The sequence below is a fragment of the Melitaea cinxia genome, chromosome 12 (assembly GCF_905220565.1).
Source record: "Melitaea cinxia chromosome 12, ilMelCinx1.1, whole genome shotgun sequence".
In the NCBI taxonomy this organism is placed as follows: domain Eukaryota; kingdom Metazoa; phylum Arthropoda; class Insecta; order Lepidoptera; family Nymphalidae; genus Melitaea; species Melitaea cinxia.
In genome coordinates this window covers 2,861,024-2,878,961 of record NC_059405.1, presented here as the reverse complement: position 1 = coordinate 2,878,961, position 17,938 = coordinate 2,861,024, and the positions used below count along the sequence as shown (strand labels likewise).

The 17,938-nt window shown below is 34.2% G+C and overlaps 1 protein-coding gene across 1 annotated transcript in view; it reads right to left on the bottom strand.

Annotated features, from left to right (window-relative positions):
- The window catches only part of LOC123658155 (myosin-9-like), a 177,755-nt gene that overhangs the window by 26,943 nt on the left and 132,874 nt on the right, over positions 1-17,938 (bottom strand). The gene's annotated exons all lie outside the window — the stretch shown is intronic.

Below are 17,938 nucleotides of genomic sequence, written 5' to 3'. Positions count from 1 at the left end.
AAAAATAATCGAGTTTTTGCTATGTAAGAGTATAAAGATAACAGTAAATAATTAAAGTAAAGATTTTTTGCATAAGTAATTACTAGGTACGTATTTTTTTTTCAGTATAAGAAATTGATACGTTAAATAAAAATCAATGTCGTTCTTGCAAATATTACTTCGGCTACTGTCCGTATGAAAAATAAAAACAAATGTACCGTACTATTATGCTAAATATATAGATAGCTATTTGGTTTTTCAGTCGTAAATGGTTTTAAGAAAAAAAAACAGGCACTTAAAACTTTTTACATCATTTTTTTAGGGTTCCGTATCTCAAAAGGAAAAAACGGAACCCTTAAAGGATCACTTTGTTGTCCGTCTATCTGTCAAGACCCTTTTCGTCAGGAACGTGTAAAGGTAGCAGCTGAAATTCATATTAAATACTCATATCTACAGTTCCTTGGAGCTGTGAAAAAAATTAATATTCTAAGCTGACGCAATCAAAAGATACAGCCGTTTATGCTGCAAATTTTCGACACTCGCAACGGAGTCAAACCTACAGGGTACTTCCCGTGAACTCAGAATCTTGAATTTTGGTACGAAGGAACGTCTTGTAGTACAGATAAAGAAAAATTTGCGAAAATCAGAAATATTTAGTTTCATCATACAATCAAAATATTTTTAATATTTTTATTTGTGCACTTGGCCAGTTTTTTTTTTTTTTTTTTAGTATTAACTACAGTATATTTTCCTATTTTTTTTGTCTTATATCAGCTACAATAATACATGTTCTACGTACGTTGTTTTATTTTAAAATACGTTAAAAATTAAAGCTTACAAAAAAAACTTAAAACACCAATTATTTATTTTTAGAAGGATGTTATGATCACGAATCTATGACTATCATAATCAAATATAATTCCATTGTGATAACATCAAACTGGTGAAAGGTAACGGTTACCCGAAAATGGGTAATTTAATATTATACCTTTATGCGGGACCTGCTTATACTTACTAACTGTAACTTTCTATGAAAATTTATGGTACAACAAATTTGTCAAATACGGGTGGGAAAGGTCACTGACCTGAAATAATCATCTACACACTTTTGTAGGTTTAAAAAATATATATTACGAGACAAGATCAACGCTATGAAAAAAGAAGGTCCAGGTGGAAAACAAGTGAAAACTTATAAAGAGATAAAAACATTATATCAAAAATTAATACTTATAGGCTGATGTTTATCACCTAAAAACAAAACAAAATGAAAATATTTTCATATACAACGAGTTTAAAAGATAAAAGACTAATATTAAAAAAAAATTAAAAAATTATTGAAACATAAACAAAGTAAATTATTATTTTTCTTTAATAAACTTTCATACTAGTACTATTAATGGTACGTAGTTCCGAAAATTGTCTTTTTTCATTACTAGCTTCCAAAGAACAATGTTTTATTTATTTTAACATATTATAGTTTACTTTTCATTGAATGAATAGTAATTCTGTATCCACAATGTAGGACAGACTTAATCTGTCTGTTCCTACAATCGCAATGTTCCATTCGATCGGCTTTCGCTAATCAAATATTGATATCTATCAAGGAATCCGGACATTCACGGTTAAACCACGAGTTTAAACATTAATGAGTTTAAACACAATAACATTTTTGAAAATCATATCAAAAATTGACCGCTCCAGCGGGGTAACAATAACATTCTAATTTTAAATAAACAAATATAACTTTTATAATCACACATACTATTTAGGGGCAATTAAAAACAATTATAATTTTTGTTAAATGTTAAGATTTACTACCTTTTATAATCTGAAAATTAAAAATAAATAATAAGTATTAAATATTATTATTTATTTTTATTTCATTTTAGTTCTATGTAAATACAAAAGGAACATTACAAAGTCTAATACACATTTGTTCCTATTTATTATACTGTCAATCATTTCTTTTTATCTGTATGGAATATAAAATACAATGGAACGATCAGGAAAGTTAATTAAATTAGTTAATTACCCCATGACACTCACGTCATTAATACAAATCTAATGACATGTCAGTCGTCAAGCATTAAAATACGTCCAATTATTAACCACATGACGTGCGTTTGTGTTATGTATCATGATTAACCATTATACCTTTTGCGTATACCTTTATCTTTGACAATCAAGTAAACTGACATAATATTTCGAAATTCAAATACCAAATGTCAAATTAATCGCAACCATATCCTGCAATCTGTTAATCACGCAAATGCGATTTGAAACAATCGAAAATGATTCCCGAATAGTGAAACATTGGTCGGTCCAAAAGTAGCATATCTCTTGTTCTCTAATTTATCTCGACACGATTGATAAATACTAGCTTATTAGGATAGTGAAATATTGGATAGTTTAGTAATAAGACGTTAATTGGTCGTTGAAGGTAATATTGATTCCAGTCTCGTAATCGGGCTACATTGTCTCGGTCATCTTGGCAACGAAAGTATTGACCTGTTCTGAATGTAATCGAAATTGTTTCGTTTGTACAATATAAACATACTTTCACTACTTATTGTTCTTTATAGTAACGCTAAACAAGACTATAACTATTTCTTAGTTAGCTACAGATCTTTTTTTTTGTAATGTCGGATATCTATGTACAAGGTCATTCTTTGTTCCTCATTTATCGCAATGTAAGAAAAAAATTATGAAAATATTCTGCAGAAATTGTCGCAGAAAATAGTGAAATCACAAGTCAGTAAATTAACTCATGTAAATTCATTGATATGTATCTAGATATAGAAGTTAACGGGGCACAGCCAGTATTTTAATTTTTTAATTAATACATTCAAAATATTTATTCGTATGTGTTTTGCTATTATTACAATACGAGGTGTATAATATAAGAGGTGTTCTCGTCATTGACAGGAAACTTTATCATAAATACATTGTCCTATATTTTGTGAGCTATTGGCTGTTTATTTCCCTAAGCCTACTATTGTAATTTTTATGGAAGTGATGGAATGTGCAGGTGGCTTACTTGATGTCATGTAATCATATTACATAAAATAAATTACCAGAAATAAATTACTAATTTGAAAGGGTGAAAGAAGTAGATTATTTAAAAGTAGAGTTGAAGAAAGTAGATGGTGGTTGATGCCTTCTAAATCTTTAATTCGTTCTGAAATCCAGCTATGATAGTAGCTACTTCACTACCAGGTTGTAGTACTAAGCTGGTCGAGCTATATACACAAGCTGTAGTAAAATTTACAATAGCATGACTTTACTATTAATTATCTACTTATCTATGTATTCAATAATGTTGTGCTCGACTGGAGGTATATCACAAGTAAATTATCCTCTAGTCCGCAGGCTGGTTGGCGCTCACTTGCCCCAGTTCCCAAGCCGTTGTTATTAGCCCGCCGTGACTCGCTTTGTGCGCTTGCGCATGATATCTAATAGCAATCTGACTATTGATTGGCGATGTAATTCTTTTAGGCTAAGCGCGCACTGGCGGCCAGGCCACAGCGGCCAGTATTGCGACGAGGCCGCGAGTGTCGCGACCAGCCGCAAGCGTCGCTCCCAAGCCATAGCCCATAACGATATAATTTCAACACTCCGTAAAGAGTAAAACATCTATCCGCGGCGACCAGTGCGCGCACACTAGCGCACGATCGTACAATTCTTCGAATCTCGATGGCCGCGGCGGCCGGCTGGCCGCAGGTACGCCGCAATGATCTCGTTGGCCGCGGCGGCCGCTGGCCGCTCGCGGCCAAGTGCGCGCTCTATGATACGATGTACATACATTTCGCTGGCCGCCGCGGCCCGGCCGCTGCGGCCAGGCCGCCAGTGCGCGCTTAGGCTTAATCTAATTATAAGGTTTTGATGGCCTAAACAAAAAAAAAAATTGTGGAGTTCATTTTAAATATATGAAATTACATACTTTGACTTTTTTGAGATGAATTTCAATTAAAAACGATTGACGTATAAGGTGACCTATATTTTATATAGAATTAGTAATAATATCTATACTAATATTTTAAAGCTCAGGAATTCAAGTAATTGCTTTAACGCGCTAATCTTAGGAAGTAGTGGTTCGAATTGCAAAATTGATTTTGTGAGTTGTTTAGTCCGTTTACCCAGGAAGGCTATTTGCTGTATGAAAATTTTATACGTTTTACCTCAAATTAACACGAATGAAATCGCATGGCACAGCTAGCATCTAATAGAATAAGATTCACTTACATTTAAAAAAAGCAGACGTCGTGTTCTACTTTAACGCCGTCTAGTGTCTCGAAATGTTAATAAGTTCTAACGAAATTCAGTCACTCGACAACAGATGGCGCTGTAAGATAGAGTCCAACAATAAAAATTAAAATATCTACCTCGTATTCCGAAAAAATCTATGAAACATCGTTTATTAAAATCAAGATAATATTTAAATTTAGACTTAATAAATCTTGTCATTTTTTAGTTTAAAAATACTAAATCACAAGACTTTACAGAGAGATAGAGTTAAAAGCATTTAAGCAATTGCAAAAGTATATTATTACAAGAATAGCGTTTAATAGAATAGAATATAGACTGATAAATTAAAATACAGATCAAACAAACAAATATCGTATGGCCGCGGTCGTGCCGCTATAAATTAAATAAAGCGTATTCGTCGCAATCGCTAATCGTCGAATATAAATCAGCGGACACGATAAATCGCGATATTTCACTTAACGTAATATTCCGAACGTTATCGTAACTATTCCGTAATACCTAGACTCAGTCAGAATATCGATAGGAATAAAACGAGATCGTTGAAAAAATACTGATTTATTATAAGAGTAGTATAAAAAGTAACTATTAAAAACAGTTAATATATTTATTATTTATTTATTAATACTTTATTGCACAATATATTACAGAATTGTACAAAAGGCGGGTTTAATGCTAAAAGCATTCTCTACAGACAGACATTTGTAGGTGTGCAAAATCGAGTATTAGAAAAAATTCAGATAAAGAGGAAAAAAGGGAAGAAATATAAAGTAACGTTAGTGGCTTAGTATATACATGAGCAAATAAATTCATATTTGTGAATATATACTAGCTGACCCCGCAAACGTTGTTTTGCCATATATTTTATTAACCCCCTTAATCCCCCCCCCCTTTAACTTAGTGGTATGAAAAATAGATATTATTTGATTTTCAGACCTACCCAATATGCACACAAAATTTCATGAGAATCGGTCAAACCGTTTCGGAGGAGTTTAACTACAAACACCGCGACACGAGAATTTTATATATGAGATAAGTCAATTGTCAATAAATAAATAAAATAATAATTATACAGTTTTTTTTTTTTTTGTTTGTGACAGTCACAAAGTGTTCATTGCTCGCTATGTAACAACTTAAATGTATTTTTTTTTATTTTCATTGGACCTTTTTCGTTTTAATTTTTCAATATCATAAAATAACTGAGAGTACGGAATGGATAAATGGTTATATAGGTTAGTATAAATAAATGTTGTGTTTCTGTGATGAGTAAGCTGACCAGAGCTCCTGGGGGAGATTCAGGGTAAGGTCGGCAACACGCTTGCAATGCTTCTGGTAATCGCTTACCATCAGGTGAGCCGTACTCTTGTTTGGCGACCTAGTTGTATAAAAAATATTATAAATATTTATCATGTCTTATTTTTGTCATAACAGTTGAGATAATTTTTTTTATATTATCTCATCTGTTATGCTACGAAAAGAGATTCGATTTTGGAATATATTTATTTTATTAATCGTTGTAGCGTAATATTTTATAGATTGCTTTCGTCAATGAATTGGCTCTCAAATATCATATCATATTGTATATTAATACACTTAGGTTAAGATGTTTGCCTTCCTATTTGGGAAAAATCTCACAATTACTGCACAAAAATTGTATATCGCACTGTGAGAATTTATGGGTTAAACTGCTAAATACCAATGGTCAAACTGATTATCTGTACATTTGCACTGTTTATATTCCCCCTCCGGTACAGAAACATATCTTGGAACACTTCATTTTAAATACAAATCATGTAATTGATAAACTTCGCTCCTTTAACATAATCGTTCTTGGGATTTTAACTTGGGTGGTCTGTGTTGGAAATAGACGACTGGCCCTGCACTGACTCCGATAACAACGAATAATTTGTTGAATAACATGATTACTGATTTAATGTCATTAAATGCTCTTACACAGTATAATTGTTGTAAAAATAATAAAAATCGCGTTTTAGACATACATAGTAATTAGCTCTCTGGTTATCTCCCAATTGAGCGAAAGCAAGGACCCTCTTTCCGGGATAGACCATTACACCCTCCTATTGAGTTTTCCGTTAAAATTAACTTTCAGGAAAAGCTCGAATCTTCTATTGGGGCTAGGTTCCGCTTCTACAAAGATGACTATGACAAAATTAAAAGTGCCCTGAATAATATTCTTGGGAGAAGAAATTGTCGAGTTATGATTGCTGTCTAAACATGTCCCCAAATCCAAAAACACGGTCTAGTAAATATCCGCTATGGTTTTCTGCAGCACTGATAAGTCATCAATGAAAAATTTAAATATCGTAAAAATGGCAACCCTCGTGATTTAATTACTTTTAACTTGCTCAGGGAGCGCTGCGCGAAGCTTCATAATCTAACCGGACCTGGACAGATATCATATCATAAACAACGGTTCGTTATTAAACAGGTTTGTTATTTTTGTTGGCGTCCTGTCGTGTTGGCGCATTGGCGCGTTGGCGCATTGGCATGTTGTCGTGTTGGCGTGTTGGTGTGTTGGCGTATTGGCGTGTTGTCGTATTTGCGTGTTGGCGTGTTGGCGTATTGGCACATTGGCATGTTGGCGTGTTGGTGTGTTGGCGTGTTGGCGTGTTGGCGTATTGGCGTGTTGGTGTGTTGGCGTGTTGGCGTGTCGGCATGTTGGCACATTGGCGTGTTGGCGTGTTGGCGTGTTGGCACATTGGCGTGTTGGCGTATTGGCGTGTTGGCGTGTTGGCGTGTTGGCGCATTGGCGTATTGGCATGTTGGCATGTTGGCGTGTTGGCGTGTTGGCGTGTTGGCGTATTGGCACATTGGCGTGTTGATGAGTGACGGACTAGAAATGAGTATATAAGGGGAAGTTTGAAAGTAGCACCCGTGACAGAGAAAATGAGGAGCAATAGGTTAGCGTGGTATGGGCATGTAATGAGGAGGGATGACCGCTATGTCGGTAAAAGAATGTTAGGGATGAATGTCGAAGGACGAAGAGCGATCGGCAGACCGAAAAAGCGATGGATGGATTGTGTGAGTGAGGATATGAGAAAGAAAGGAGTAAGCACTGAAGTGACGAATAATAGAGAGGAATGGAAGAGGAAAACATGTTGTGCCGACCCTACATAAGTGGGATAAGGGCAAGAAGAAGAGCGTGTTGGCGAGTGGCGTATTGGCGTGTTGGCATGTTGGCGTGTTGGACTGTTGGCACATTGGCGTGTTGGCGTATTGACGTGTTGGCACATTGGCGTGTTGGCGTGTTGGCGTATTTACGTGTTGGCATATTGGCACATTGGCGTGTTGGCGTGTTGGCGTGTTGGCGTGTTGGCGTGTTGGCGTATTGGCGTGTTGGCATATTGGCGTATTGGCATGTTGGCGTGTTGGTGTGTTAGCGTGTTGGTGTGTTGGCGTGTTGGCACATTGGCGTGTTGGCATGTTGGCGCATTGGCGTGTTGGCGTATTAGCTGGCGTATTGGCGTGTTGGCACATTGGCGTGTTGGCACATTGGCGTGTTGGCGTGTTGGCGCATTGGCGTATTGGCGTGTCGGCGTATTAGCGTGTTGGCGTGTTGGCGTGTTGGCGTATTTGCGTGTTGGCGTGTTGGCGTGTTGGCACATTGGCGTGTTGGCGTGTTGGCACATTGGCGTGTTGGCGTGTTGGCACATTGGCGTGTTGGCGTGTTGGCGCATTGGCGTGTTGGCGTGTTGGCGTATTCGCTGGCGTATTGGCGTGTTGGCACATTGGCGTGTTGGCGTGTTGGCGTGTTGGCGCATTGGCGTATTGGTGTGTTGGCGTATTGGCGTGTTGGCGTATTGGCGTGTTGGCGTGTTGGCGTTTTGACGTGTTTGCGTGTTGGCGTATTGGCGTGTTGGCGTATTAGCGTGTTGGCGTGTTGGAGTGTTGGCGTGTTGGCGTGTTGGCACATTGGCGTGTTGGCGCATTGGCGTATTGGCGTGTTGGCGTATTGGCACATTGGCGTGTTGGCGTGTGGCGTATTGGCGTATTGGCATGTTGGCGTGTTGGCGCATTGGCGTATTACTCGATATCGTTTGTATTACTCGTCGATGTAATTGATGTCGGTTTTTTTTTCGTTTGCGAGCAAACCCATTTTTTTTAAGATTCTATATAATACTTGTTGATACTTTTATGAAACTGTAACTAGCGACTTGTGACAGTGTAGTGTAGTGACAAAAAGCGGTAAATAATTTGTTAGTTTATCTATATTTACAAGCTAAATAATAAGGAAATATTACCAAACATATTATACACACTTGAAATTAATCGTCTAAGATTAATTTCAAAATACATGATTCTCATTGTCTGCAAGGCCAATGAGATGAGATTGAATGAGATGAGATTTGTCTGCAAAAGGGGCCTAATGACCTCGTCTACCTCCTACTATTAAATTCTAATGGTATAACGACCATACCTGGTGAAAAAAAGCATTTAAAGTAATAATTAACCTATTATATGATAATATCTTATAGACAAGCCCAACAAAGGGATTGATGAATGATGCATTAGTAAGCTGTATAAAAGCATGGGAAAGTGTGACCCACGTTGAACTGACCTACGATTATGACCACGACACTCAACAGATCGCTATGGTGACAACGATTTTCGAATATTATTTGATATTTATAGCTTCTACTAGTCTAACGATGTGTTGACTTAGTGTTATTATTGGAATATGCGTAATAAGCAGTAGCGGGTTCGATCCTCGTATATGACAAACGACCAGAAACGACGAGAAGTCAAAATAATACTTATCCGATTTTTTTTTCAATTTACTGCTCATATTCCTTATTTCTTCATTCTATAAAAAACATTTTTTTTTTTTGCTTAATTGGCCTAAAGATTCACAAATTCAACGATATATATTATAACATATTTACAGCGATTTTATAATAACATAAATCACATACCTTACGCAATATTAATTGGCAAAAGATATGGTGTACTAATATTGAATGGTCACTGTCGTGTCACAAGTGGCCGCGATCAATTCGATTAAGAATAGCCACAAAGTGTAAATTTGGAGAAGTGGCATGCATTAATTTTTTTATTCGAATATAAATACCTATATTCTATTCGTGTTAACAAAATAGTGATTCATCGGTGTCAAATAGCTTAGCCACGCCCCTTATCCATTTGAACCGTAGTAAATTAGGAAACCGTGTTCAAACATACCAGTTGTTACTGAGTCATTCAAACCGGCATTTTTAAAAAATATAAATATTTATCTGTTAAAACTTCATTAGAAATAAAGATACAAACTAATCTTAAAAATTAAATACTGTATCTACTGATGCCTGTTATTTTGAATTTATTTGTATGGTGACATTTCACTAGCTTGTGCTTTAAATGGAGACGACAAACAGAGAGGGCGCCGTACACACGTTTTCCACAAACTCCACAAAATGATGTTTGAGAAATAATAATTGATAACATACATATAGAGCATGTACCACTTCTATTGAAAACTAGTCTATGATTATCATTTGACATTACTGTTTTCGCGTAGCGGAAACATTGTCCAGCACATACATTCATTACACACTCACACTCATAAACACAAACATATATACATAAATCGATAGTATGGCCGTGTGAAAGTACTAAGAGAATAATAAGCTGACCATTTTGTCTCTGGCTGTTATGGACCGATGTTATTGTATTGTATTGTTAGTTGTTTTGATTGATTACATGTTAAAACGATCATCGTTAATTAATATCGTCATAAAAGCTTTCTAAGCTGACAATTAAATAGTCATTGAAGTTTAAATGAAAAATTTAATATGTTAAAACATTACTTTTGATACAGTACAGTTCAGCCTATCGCAGTCCACTGCTGGATATAAGACTCCCCATTTAGTTTCGTTACAATGGCGTTTAAAACTAATCGAACAATGTCAGAACAATTGTTTACTAAGATACACAAATACCTAGAACATAAAATTTATTTTATTAAAATGTTTGAACACTTTCTTAGTTTGATTAACTCAATGTATGCAATATATTGTGATATAATTGTATGCACAACGGTAAAATATATAAATAAAATTAAAACCTAGGTTTAAAAAAAAACGACTTCAAAAACTAAAAACCAAAAAATCACTAAATGATGATTCAATTTGATACACTTAAGCAAATTACTGATAGATTGGAAGTCGGTGCCAAGCCCTAAATAAAATAAAAACTTAATATCATAAACAGTTTAAATGAATACTGGTAAAAATTGGTTGGGTGTTTTGTTCTAGACGAGAGCACGCCGCTCAAGATACGAGTGTTACATTTGACTTCGCACTGAGTTCAAACATATCAGTTTTTATTTTTGAAGTCAGTTTTTTTAGACGTAGTTTTTTTTTACGTTTTAGTATCCATATAACTTGTTTTGTAAACTACAGTAAAACTTTTTTAAATTAGATCAGGTAGACTATAGTAGTTAGTTTAGTAGTAGGTTTCGTTGTTTTTCCCTAAATAAAGCCGTATGTAAGAATTAATGATGATTAACATGAAAATTACATCGTCGAAGTGAACGAAACTGGTCATAAAATAAAAACTACGACTACTACTAAATAAAAACTACTTGTTGAAAGAATCACGTAAATCAGTTTAGAAATCTTGGCGCAATCGGTGTACATCATCACTTCAGCCTATCGTAGTCCACTGCTGGAGATAGGCTTTCACAAGTTCGCGCCAATAATTTCGTGAACTCATGTGTGTTGCCCATAGTCACCACGCTGGGCAGGCGGGTTGGTGACCGCAGAGCTGGCTTTGTCGGTGTACATAATTAATTTAAAAAAAATACCAACCGAATTGAGAACAAGAAGGAGTTTTTGAAGTCTGTTAAAAATGACATAACTATAATTATGTCAGGATCATATTTTACATGTAAATACACAAACAAATAGTAATTATGTTATTTAGTAACAAACTAAAATTATTGTCAATCACTAAAATTCTTTGCCTACCCCCACCAAATACTATGTGACTCACAGTCAATTTCTAAGTTGTTATTATTTTTCTTCGTTTCATATCTTTGAGAGTGTCAGCATAATATAAGTGGGTGGGATATTCACTTCTAACCTCACACGACTCTATCTCATCCAAATCCATTAGTTCCATCTATCATTGTACGTTTCAAGGGCGATTAATCAAAAGTGCTTTCATACTTTATCAGTATTTTGTAGTACATTCTAATCTCGAAACAATTCAAGGATCTTTGACGATTTAGGGGTACCATTCTCTGACATTTAAAAGATAATTTATAAGGACAAAAAGGGACAAGTGCCACTAAAATCACAGTTATACTTGAATTTATTTAATAATACTAGGCATTGTTACATTGAAATATGCATATCTCAGCAAAATTGAAAACATAATAAATACAAAGGCTTGATAGGATTGATTTAAAACATTATTACGGTTTTCTCGGAATTTCTAAAGTACTGAATTTAGTGTCATATTCATGTGATAAAGTCATTCTTTTCTATATATGGTCTACGTATTTGACATTCTTTTAAAACGTTTGGAAAGTATTTCACTCATTCAGATATGTATACTGAATGGATAATTTATGTAAATAATATTCAATGAGTTCGATAAATATTTTATTTCATTGTTATTTATTTATACATATATTCTTTCTACAGCACTGGTTTGTGGCTGTTGCGCTGGCGGTTGCAGGTTTGATCCCCGCATATGACAAACATTGGTATTGGCCATACAGAGTCTGGGTGTTTGTGTAGTCCTTGTGTACCGGTTGTTATCATATACACCTGATAGCGATCGTTACTCATAATAGGGAATATATCCGCCACCCGTAGTGTTGTAGCAGCGAGGTGGATTGTGCTCCGATCCGTTTCTTATATGGAGACGAGGCCTATGCCCAGTAGTGGGATGTTACATTTTTAATTGTGAATCGTGAATATGAAATAAAGTAACTTATTTATTTAATTTAGAAGTTAAACGTTTAATAAGATTTATACCGTAGATTACAAAGTGCCATTAATTACATATTAAAAGTGTGTAAAGACTCTACTTCGATAATATTCTTACAACAAAATAATAATTACAGCGTAAATTATCATCGTAAAACGAGTAAAGAGGTCGCTTTGCGAGAAACACATTAATGAGGCTTAAAATTCATCATTCGATAAGAAAAAATTACCTTTTTTAAAACTTCGATAAAAATGTTGTAAAGTAGGAAATAGTTTTGGGTCGCGCGAGACGCATCCACTTTCACATCGCGAATTTCGTACATTCGTGTTCGATTGCATAATTTTATAAAAAACGGTTATTTTTGATTTTATGCGTATTTTGTGTCATGTCCACGTGTTATCGATTAGATGTCAATAAGGTTGTTGTTAGTTGAAACGAATTCGTTAACAATGTTTTGTATGTTTATCGCAGTTTAAATGATTATGTTTTTCTAGATTGTTTTACCAAAAAATGGCAACAAATTTACGGTCTTTAAAAGTATATCAGCTTTGTGATCTCGACTACACCGAACAATCTCCTCCTCTTCTTCATTCTAACTTTGAAAAAAAATCAAATTTTTTATAAAAGAGAAGTCCGGGGTGGGATCCGGTGGACCCCAGAAAGAACATAAGTATTCCTTCCTGAAACCTCACCATAAAACACCATTATTAAATTATTAATTTGAATAATAAATTGACTTGATATTTTATAGTTATTAATTTCATTGACTCGCGAATGTTTAATCTATACTAGTATTATAAAGCTAAAAAGTTTGTTTGTTTACTTGAACGCGCTAATCTTAGGAACTACTGGTCCGATTTGAAAAATTATTTCAGTGTTAGTTAGCCCATTTATCGAGGAAGGTTATAGGTTATTTTTTTAATAACGCGTGTGAAACCGCCGGGCAAAGCTAGTACAGAAATGAAAAAGGAATTCCATTAACTACAATTACTTCATCTTAATATGTATCAAGTAACCTACCTAATAGTGTACTTAGAGTAGTATAATGAGGTAATAAAAATTCTTTGGTCGTAAGTAGTCATCGCAGTAGGCAAGCGGAGACATGCCGCGCCTACAAACACATTATGTAGGTATGTATATACAAAACCTCTATGTGCATCACTATTTAATAATTTAAGGCACCTCCTTATTACAATTTTTAGGAGTTATTTGAGCATTCTAAATATTTCTTATTACTAAAAACACAAGCGAATTTTGAAATAAAAATTTCAATTAAATAATTGTGTAAAATTGTTATTCTCATTTTAAATAATAACTTTCATTGCTAAAATATATTCAAACATTTATAGCAATAAAAAACAGCTTCATATGGCACTATACTTCGAATGAAGGACGATAGCTATTATGAACTGTTTAAAATTTTGAACACAGCAATCTCTCAAGCAGGTGTTGTAATTGATTAACTACAACAGGCGCGATACTTGATCTAAGGTTATTAGATCATTTCTGTTTCACAGTTTTAAATGTCTCATTTATACTTTTTGGTTTAAATATTTTAGCTCTACTGCTGAATGTTTAAATAATAAAATTAGTACAAACTTCAGAATTAACTCTTTATTATGAATAAAGCTCGTCTGAGAGCATATCTCCCTATCAACTATACAGTTCAATATATAATCTAGAAGAAAACCATAAATTCAAATAAATTGGACTAGTAGTTGACAAGACTTCAAACGAACATGCGTGGAACTACGGAAGACTAATTTTTATATAAAAGATGTCATTAAATTTACTGAAACGCCGTCACTCTTGAGATATAGACTACACAAGTCTATGTTGTGTCTGTATAGTCTATAGAGATGAGTATACTTCGTTTTTTTTTTTTGTCTCGAGAAATGTGCGTTTTGGACCTTTGACACAGAATTATCAATTTACCATTACAGTGAAAAAAGATCAGGAAAATAAAAACGATAATAAAAGCCTGACACTTAATAAATAAAGGGTAGCACAATTTTGACCTCTATTCTATTCATCATTTAAAAAATTTGTTACTTTTATATTTATTTCTATTAAAAAACAACGCTAACGAAATTCCCACAGTCCTTAATCTTTTTAAGCGTCGTACGTCGTTAGATCCGAGATGCGAGGCAGGTCGAAGGTCCTCGGAGAACATACTTGTGTTATTTAGTGTTACGAGACGACAAACACTTTACAAACATTTAATTATTTTAACATACATATATACATTTTCGTTACGAGGTTTTCCATTTCGGAACCTATCCATTTCGAACTAATCCATCACGAATTTTGATATCTTATAGCGTACAACCCTCTTAAGGCTATGTTTAAGCTCGGGTCAAACCAAAACTCTGGTAAAAGGGTCGCTGCTCAATTCGCCAACGGGCAAGTCTAGATACCAGTATATCAAATGCATTTGAAAATTGTTAGTAAGAACATTTAATTTTAGGTTTTATATAATAACAATAAAAGAAAAAATGTTTACCTAAAACAAGTACATTATTAGATTAATCAAAATACCAAAAAGTCAACCAAGTAACCTTACGATGACTTTTGTTTTAAACATAAAAAAGATTTTTACGTAAAGTAACAATGTAATAAAAAATAACTTAAAGAACTTTCGAGAAATAAGTAAAACCTCGTATTATGAAGATAAGTTATATGCGATGTTTGAGAGAAAGCTCAGAGAATCCTTACGAGTTCAAAGTGTGGAAAACACGTGAGAATGTGAGGGCTTCCGGTGACTCTTGGATGTATGACTCATACACGAACGACATCCATCATATACGTCTGATTTTATATTAATATCATACAGATTTCACCGTTTTATTTATTACCCGACCCAAGCTTCGCACTGCCATATTTTTTTTCCCCGAGAATATATCGATTATCTTTTAAATTTTCTTTATACCAGCGTTGTCATAGCAATAACGAATACGAAAAATGAATACTATAATTTGGTGCAGTCGTAGACCTCGTAGTGTCGTCGTCCAACGAATGTAAGCTGAACAAAATATTAACACGCCACTGTCAATTACAATTACATTTAGATTAGGCTAAGAGTCAGATCATAAATAGTATTCAAGGTCATAACAATTTAAAAGAATATAACGACTGATAACTTTTAAACGACTTTTTTGTTGCAATGAGAAATCTTCAAAAGATACCAGGCTTCAGGGAACAAGACCGGGTTAAATACGGGCTAAAGTCAAATTTGATGTAGCCAAAGAATCGTGCGCAACCGCTCGGCTTAACGGCAAAGCTCCTCTATCATATATCCCTGTAAGCAATTACCTATTTATCTTAAGTTCAATGCTTACGTTACCCATATGTATTATTTTACTCGGGATTTATTAATTCCATTGTATATCGAATTACATCACCGCAATTACATGAATAAAGTTAATTACGCCACCTGGTCGTAATACTCCAAGGATCAGGTTTAATTCTGTACCATTGCTAATACTATCACCGTAGTATTGTTACTATACAGTGAGTTCTAAAAATGTCTGGCATGTTTATCTGTAAATTCTGATATAAAAACAAAGTTTCGTTTCGCTCACGAACCGTTCAAATTCGAACACGACATGTAGACGGGTATTGAATATAAAAACCTGCTTTTGATAAGGCAATTATTTTAAACTTACATAAGTCCAGAGTTACGGAAAATATTTTGGTATTGTGTAACTATAGGTAGACGATTATTTGCTTATTTTTGTATAACAGTAAGGTAGCAAATAAGCGTACGGTTACAGTAACCCAAAAAGGCCTACTTCACCAAAAGCATCACAAGCGCATTACCGAGCCTACCCCCGCTGTCAATTCGATAGCTGCCACGACACATCCCTCGTTTTGGCAACCATACTATAAATTTTTAGCAAAAATTTTCCTACTGTTTCCTAACTCGTGTAAAGTTTTATTGTAAATGGACATAACAACAAATGTGACTTCAAAAATCGTCACTAAAATATAATTAAGATTAAAACATTGATATGTACGTTTTATTTATCCTACAAAGCCTCTGCAATGGGTGACATGGATAGCGTCTAATTTTTCTTCTTATAACATCCTAAATTGATCTGAACCAACACCGGTAAGTCCTGCAAGTCAACTATGCTCTACAGACAGATCCTTTAAAAATAAAAGTGCGCGTGTGCAATTCACACACGGCAGAAGTGAAACTTCTGAAAAGTCATAGGAAGGTAGGTTGTTGTGATTTGTTCTATCAATGATCAGTGTCGTTAAAAATATCGTAAACGCCATTCATAACGCGTCACTTACGCGTTTTGAGCAGTAATGTGTTCTATCTCATTCTCTCTTCTACATTTATGTGTTTCCTTCTTTATCGTGACTCATTTTCGTTTCATCGAGTTTCAAATCACAACTATTTCATAGCTTCACTTCAAAGGTTATTGAAGTACCTACACCAAATTATAATATAATTATAAAAAAGATCCGTTTTAAATTACGCACGTTATATTTCGAATTCTCGCGAATCATTGACTCCATTATATAAAATGTAAAAGTTCTTTCATCACTACATCATTACCACATTTCTCCTGTCACCTCAGTTAAACGTATTTATTGCCATTAAATTTACCATTCATAAATACATCGATAATTCACAGCAATAACGACGATGATTCTTTATTTATAATTTATGTATTTTGTGAAATTGTAACGGTATCATCGCTTAAATATTAACGTTATGTGACAACGAGTTAGCCCAGTGATCACATTTCTTTGTTGAGATGTTTGTGGTCTAGGGTACCTATTGCGCTTTGAGCCCCCGACAGAGGCGTTTATAATTTTAACGTGTTAAATGTAAAATTAAAAAATTATATCAGATGAAAATATACTCGGGTATATTTTTTTAAGTGCTTCTCTGATTAATAAAGGTTTCAGAATTAATGCTCGTATACAAACAAACATACATGTTTCTAAACACAACATAAAATCTGAAACTATTTTAAGCTAGATCTCTAATATGATCCTATTAATGTTATAAATTCGAAAACTTGAACGATTATTTGTTACTCTATCAAGCAAATGGTATTCAGCCTTTGCATTGAACTTGGTTATTACGTAGATAGATGGAGGACCAGAATAAAGAATAGAGAAGGTGCTTATTATCTCGACATTCCATTGTTATAAGGTTAAACCCAACAAACATTTACGACGTTGAGTAGACGTTTTGGTGACAACTTAATGTTATTTAGTATAATCGTATAAACGACATTAGAACGTTTACTCGACGGCATTAGGGCCCATTTTATTCAACTTAAGGCGCTAAGAGTTTCGTGTAACAGTCATATAAATACCTATATAGTCGCATAGGAGTCATATACACGTTGGCGATTTGACTACATGTCATGTAATGATAGCTGTCGCGGCGTGTATTCGACTTCGTGTCGAGTAATGGCACACAATATGACGTTTATCTAACGTATTCGTTGTATTATTGTCATTTAAAGATGATACTTTTATATTGAACGAATGAAAAATTGTAACAGATTATAAACATAACACACACTAATTGAATTTGGCAGTTTTTTTGACAGCTGAGTTAAAATATTGTATTTTTTACTTTGTTGAGGTGATAAAACCATTTCATCAGTTACAAACCATTGTGCAATCAAATTTACTGATTAATGTGAGGTAACTTTGTAACAAATTTTTCGTGCGCTTTTAAAATTTTAATGTTTTCGTATATTTTTATTAATAA